This window comes from Thunnus maccoyii, chromosome 21, assembly GCF_910596095.1.
Source record: "Thunnus maccoyii chromosome 21, fThuMac1.1, whole genome shotgun sequence".
Classification (NCBI taxonomy): domain Eukaryota; kingdom Metazoa; phylum Chordata; class Actinopteri; order Scombriformes; family Scombridae; genus Thunnus; species Thunnus maccoyii.
The window spans coordinates 6,247,587-6,253,586 of record NC_056553.1 but is presented as its reverse complement, the minus strand read 5'-3'; positions in this window follow the sequence as shown (position 1 = coordinate 6,253,586).

Sequence of the window (6,000 nt, the reverse complement as noted above, 5' to 3'; positions counted from 1 at the left end):
ATTCTCTTTATTGCAATCCCACTATTTCTACTTCTCTGTTAATACAGCATCTGTCCATTCTGGAAAAGGGATCTCTGTTGTTCTTCCTGAGGGTTCTCCCATTGTTTTCCTGATAAGTTTTGTTTAAAGATTTTTCTCTTATTGCATCAAAGATTAACAGACTGTAAAGCCCCCTGGGATAAATGTGTAATGCTGAGCTGTGTAAGTAAACATGACTTGATTTATTAGTGGTGGAAAAGTAACTAAGTTACTGTACTGCTAGTTTATACTGCTATTCCACTACATTTCAGAGGGAATATTGTACTTTTGTTCACAGTTTTATGAGGTATCATTTACTTATGTGAATTAAGATTTTACATTTTACAAATCTATTGATCAAACCAATAAAATGATTCAATGTTATAGATGAAACTATGTCAACCACCCGCAACATTAAAAATCTTCTTATATGATTATACATCGATAATAATGATACAGTAATTATCAGCAAAATATACTTTAAAGTAAAAGTATTAATTATGTAGAAATGCGTAGAATGTTATGTTATATATATTTCTGTACTTTTAGCATTTTTGAATGCAGAGTATTTTTACCTTGTTGAATTGATACTCTTTCTTAAAATGAGACTTCCTTCCTCTTATGATCAAAAAGTGAAGTCCATAAGCAATAAAACGCACTCTTGCTCATTTGAAAACACTCAGTGCTTTTGCTGCTCCAACTTCAATTGGTCTGGTATGACCTGTAGCTCATGGTGGCTAATGTTAGCAAGAATTATAGGTAGATATTGTCATTTGTGGCCATGGTTTAACAAAAGTCACATAGGCACAGAGGCAAATTATATAAGTACTTCTTTCACCTCTGCTATTTCTGTGTCTATCTATAGTATTCATTAAAAATGCCATTTAAAAATACCCTGTTATGTTATGTTTTGTTATATGTTAGCATACATTAGCTTCAAGCTAATAGCTAGACGTTTTAGACAAATTAAGATCTGCTCCGGGGAGAAAAACAATATTGTCAGTCACTGTCAAATGCTGCTATTCACTGAGTTTATATTTTGCTTTAAGAGCAGCTCTGTCTTGGAGAAACGTTTTCAAAAATCAGTACTCACTGAACAAGCAGACTGATTAACATGATAAATTAAGTCGTGCTTAATAAGCGATGGTGATAATCCCCATGAATTGCTTTGTTGGTTTCTATGTAAACTCTAAACCGGGCTGGAGTTAGTGTGTTACTGCTCACTTATTTACCATTTTACATTAGCAGTATTAGTAATTAGTAGTTCTTTTTTGGCAGCATGGAGCCAGAAAGAACAGTGAATGCTGATAAAAATGCTATCCTCTGTGTTTGCTTCATCTTAGCAAATCAGTCATGCATTTTCCAATTACAGCCTTACAGTCACCAGCCGATTCACAATCACCAGAGCAGAGACAAACAAGAAGATTAAGAATAAATGATATGACACACAATCACATCTTTAACCAGACCATGACAGAACTAACCAACACGGTCCTGACTCTTCATAAGAAAAGGGAAAATGGAAATCTTTTAGAAATAGTGTGTGCAGAGTGGGGAAGAAGCCAAAAAGATTTGTGGCGACAATAGAAGTTGTTGTGATTGATTACATGTGATGTAGAGCAATTAAAAGAAATTAACAATTTGCATTTTAATAACATTATTATCATCAGTTAAATGAATTCATTAGTCTTGATTAGTTTGGTATCAGTATGACAAGTGCAGCTCAATAGAGCGTGATGACACTAATAGAAGGCTGAGGAACGCCACAGAGCTGAGACACATAGGAGAGATGGGTTGTGGTGACGAGGGGCATGTATGTATGTGGGGGGGTGGGGGATTTATCAGCAAAGGAGTCGAAAAATCTAAGCGGTACTTGACCCAAAAAACCCCAAGATAATGGTTCACTCTTGCATTTGTTTTGTTTGGGACTTCTAGCCCAGAAATTTCCAATTGTGGTCTCAATTAGGCTTCATATTTGCATGAGTTAAGGATGCCATCGGTAGGACAAACTACCCATCCTTGAAGGTGATTGGATCATCCACTAACCAAATATGTAATCTTTCCCTGCACCTGACTGGACCAACATACCACTTGCTGGGCTATCCTTAAATTTTGCTTCAGGAAAAACTTAAATTTACCTAGTTAACAAACCAAAATCAGTTTTAATTTGGGTAACACTAGCATTGAGCATTCACAAGCAGCATATAAACATATGTAAATGGTTTATAACATTCTATAATGTGGTTGTAAGCAGCTAAATGTATCTGTCAAAATGCATTTGTTAAAAGCTGCTAAAACATGTGGTGGCACCTGTAAATGAATAGTGAGTGAATGTAAATTTACAGCTAATATCAGGCCCTTAATGGGCGGAAAGAGCCATTTCCTCCTTAATCTGTAGATCAGCAACATGTCCCATCTGCACTCTATAATTACATATCAAGGCTTATTTGACTTCCACTCGCATACTGTACATGTTCACTGTATGGCTTAACAAGCAACAAGTTCTAATGGGAGACGGTGATTACTGCTTCTACATACCAGCTCTTTCTCATCCTTTCCTTCTCACTCCTTTCTCCTCTCTCTCTCAAATCTAACACAGAATTTTAATGTAGCCACAGTTTTTATGGCAGCACTTTAGCTGAAGACAAACATTTATTTTTGTAAAGCTCTGACTGCAGCTTGGTAGTTTCCCCAAGGGCTGAAGGTCAGGTAATTAATTAAGTCAAAAGCAAGGCTACGCTAATTCTCTTTACTGATTATCATCAATTAATGGTGAGATAACAACAGTAGCCTCTGTATGGAGTAATAACCCTATAATTATTCAGCCAAAGCCGAAAATACTGGTCTTACTCCTTGGAACTGCAAAACGGTCTCTATTAGAGCTGCAGCATGGTGTGTTGCGTCTACATGAGCGGTTTCATGTGTATAAGTGTTTCGTGTGCATCACCATCCAAACAAGTTTAGTTTAAAGACACATAATTGACTGTTCACCAACTCCTCCCCCAAACAGCGATTGCCCAATCACTGCTTATGCTGCATTCAAGCTACGTTGTATGTATGGGAAGGACTCGCAAGTGTTCATGTCACCTGACAACACATGAATGTTGTTTTAAGGGTTTACAAATACTGTGAATTGACAAAGTTGTATTATACCCACTAAATTTGGTTAATTACAATGAATAATGGAATTTGGCTGACCTCCATGTTTGCTTGGTTTTCAGGCACTTCTGCATTATTAAGTCCCCAGATATATTGGAGTTTACCAGAAAAAGGATGTTTTTATTACAGTTTCAATCACGATTTGGAGGTTGAAGTGAACATGATTTATGATTAGGAACTCTTAATTATGGTAACTCTGATATGAATGCGGCATTAGTAACTGTAACTAGCCATGGCAATAAGAGTGATACTTGGTTTTTTTCATCTAGTCTTTCCAAAACCAAAAACATGAGCACAAAAGTGTACATGGATAGCTTATAATAGTTGCAGCAACGACAGCCAACGTAACCTGAGACAGCATTACATTTGCGAAACTCATCCTCAATGCCTTCTCTTGTTTTGTTGAAAGTGAAAACAAACTGTTTGAATATATAAAGTTTGCAAACTGAGTTAGAACAAAATAATCTAATTTTGCATCTTTCCTTATAATCCTATGATAAGGATGCAGCTTTAGCCTCAGTGTTTTAGCACAATATCATGTATGTAGCCATCAAGTGCATATTTAAGGCCCCTTTTACAGAATTGTCATTTTTAAATGAATCAGCTGGAAAATTTAAAAAGCCAATCAACTCACTGAGCTAATGTTAGCTTTGTAAGCTAGCTTGCTAGCTTTATAACTACAGCCGGCAAAATAAACAACTGTCGGCTAGAAATGAAATGCTTTCGTCTGTCTGAAATCAAGAACCTATTTTTTAATTGCAAAGAAATTTGAAGGGTAAATTTACCATAGTCATCATCGTAAGCTGCATATGTGACTTTGAGAAAGGAAAGCTTGACAGACATCAGTAAATAAAGGCAGGGCTTACCGAGTAGTCATCAATTCATCAAGCTGATAAACAACAGCGTCATTCGTTGTTTATCTTTCCATATTATCTGAAATTATACAGTGTAAGAAGGTCAATGTAAGTATGTAAACAAACAATATGTGAAAATCTGTTGTATGTTGCTCTTTTCAAACCATGACTCCTCTAGATCTATGTTAGAAAATACCATTGGAGGAATTTAATGAACAGACAGTGTAGCAAGATCTTGGTAGAGAGATATCACAGACAATTGAATACATTAAATGTACTGTATCTACAAAGTACAACTTCATTTCTTTTTGAAAATGTCCCGCTATGGATTTATGCATTTATCTTTCTGACATTTCTTTGTGCTTTACAATGGCTGATCTGACACTGAGTAGGTCTGAAAAGTCACTGCACAGGACTGGTTGAATGCACTGGACATTAAATAGGTTATCGTGTGTCGGAACAGCCCGAGATATATTTCTATGTTCTGTACCATCACAGTGAATGCGTTTGAATCTTTGGGGTGTACTGTATGTCTGCATGTCCTTGTGAAAGTGTGTATATGTGTGGGTGCTTTCCTACTTGTATCTGCTTTTGACCGCGTGGGTGAATGGATATGTGATGTGTATCTGTAGTGACTGTCTCTGCAGAGAGGTCTTCCTCTAAAAGGTTTGCCTGCACAGGAAGAAGTAAGACTGGGAATACCTTTCTTCCAAGATCAATAAAGAGCTTAACCAAGTATTTCTCAGCGCTCCTGGGGGAGCCTCAGCAACCGTGCACATTTGGAAAACCGCCACTGCGGGAACCAGGCCTGCTTTAAAATCCACAAACTTCCTCTTAAGTAGCAGAATTGATATACAGCGGTGAGATCTCCATTCATTTGTGGGGTCATTTATGTCATTATTGCCATTCCGGCGCTGGTGAGGGCGAGGCGGTCGCTCCAAAGTAAATGGATTTCACAGGCTTGAGGAAATTGAATGGATATATTCAGTGAAATGTTTGAGACAGGAGGAAATATCAGGCCAAATCGAGCTAAAATTTCCTCCAGGGCTCTGTTGTGTTTGGATTTGTTGTGCCGAGGAGAAAGTTTTACGACAAACAATGAATAAACCTTACCTGTAATGGAATCAACCTCAAAAGTAATTTGTGTATTATGTTTATATGACATCTACTTCTGCTAGTCAGCGCTAAACCACGAAGATCAGCAAAAAACACAGCTTTTCACAGGTTTGTTTTTATTCTAGCTAGGTTATGATTTGGATGGGCGAATTAGACCCAAGAGCTGACAGGTGCTCTTAATGCACTGCTAATGGTGGAGCAGAGTGCCAGATTGCAATTTTCTCCCACCGACTGATGACTAGATTCTCCTCCTTGGCTGAGTGTCCTCAGGTATTTCAAATGATGATTTTTTTTTTCTGTTTTGGAGATACTTATAAACAAACTTGTGGAGGAGTAGGAAGACTGAACTTTTGTCATGTTGCAATCCTCCATGTCTAAATGCACCTTTAATGAGATCTGGTCCTCTTTCTCGCCTTGACAGCCCACCAATAATCAGGTTATTTCAAACTTATCCCCAAAACCCCTGCACGCTGCAAATTAAAGACCTTTTTCTTTTCACCAGAGTCTGCTATATTCAACCGGCTGTCGAATACGTCTCATAGGCCAGCAAAGGATGTCGAGGATTTTTTTGTTTTAATGGTGTTTAGTGGAAGCCAAAAATATATTACGACATCTATAACTGATGATTATGCTTTGATAGACTTTAATAACCTTGTGGATTGAACTGTTTTTAATAATGTCCCAGTATGGAGTGTCTTTCCAGGGAATTCCCAGAAAGATTCAATAAGTGTATAATAATTATGATGAATGGCATGTTAACTCTGTTTGACTAGATTTGGCCACCCTTAGGAGGAGGCAAACTAAACTCAGTAGAGAAAGTCTAGACAATGACAAAGAACTGAAAGAAAGAAAA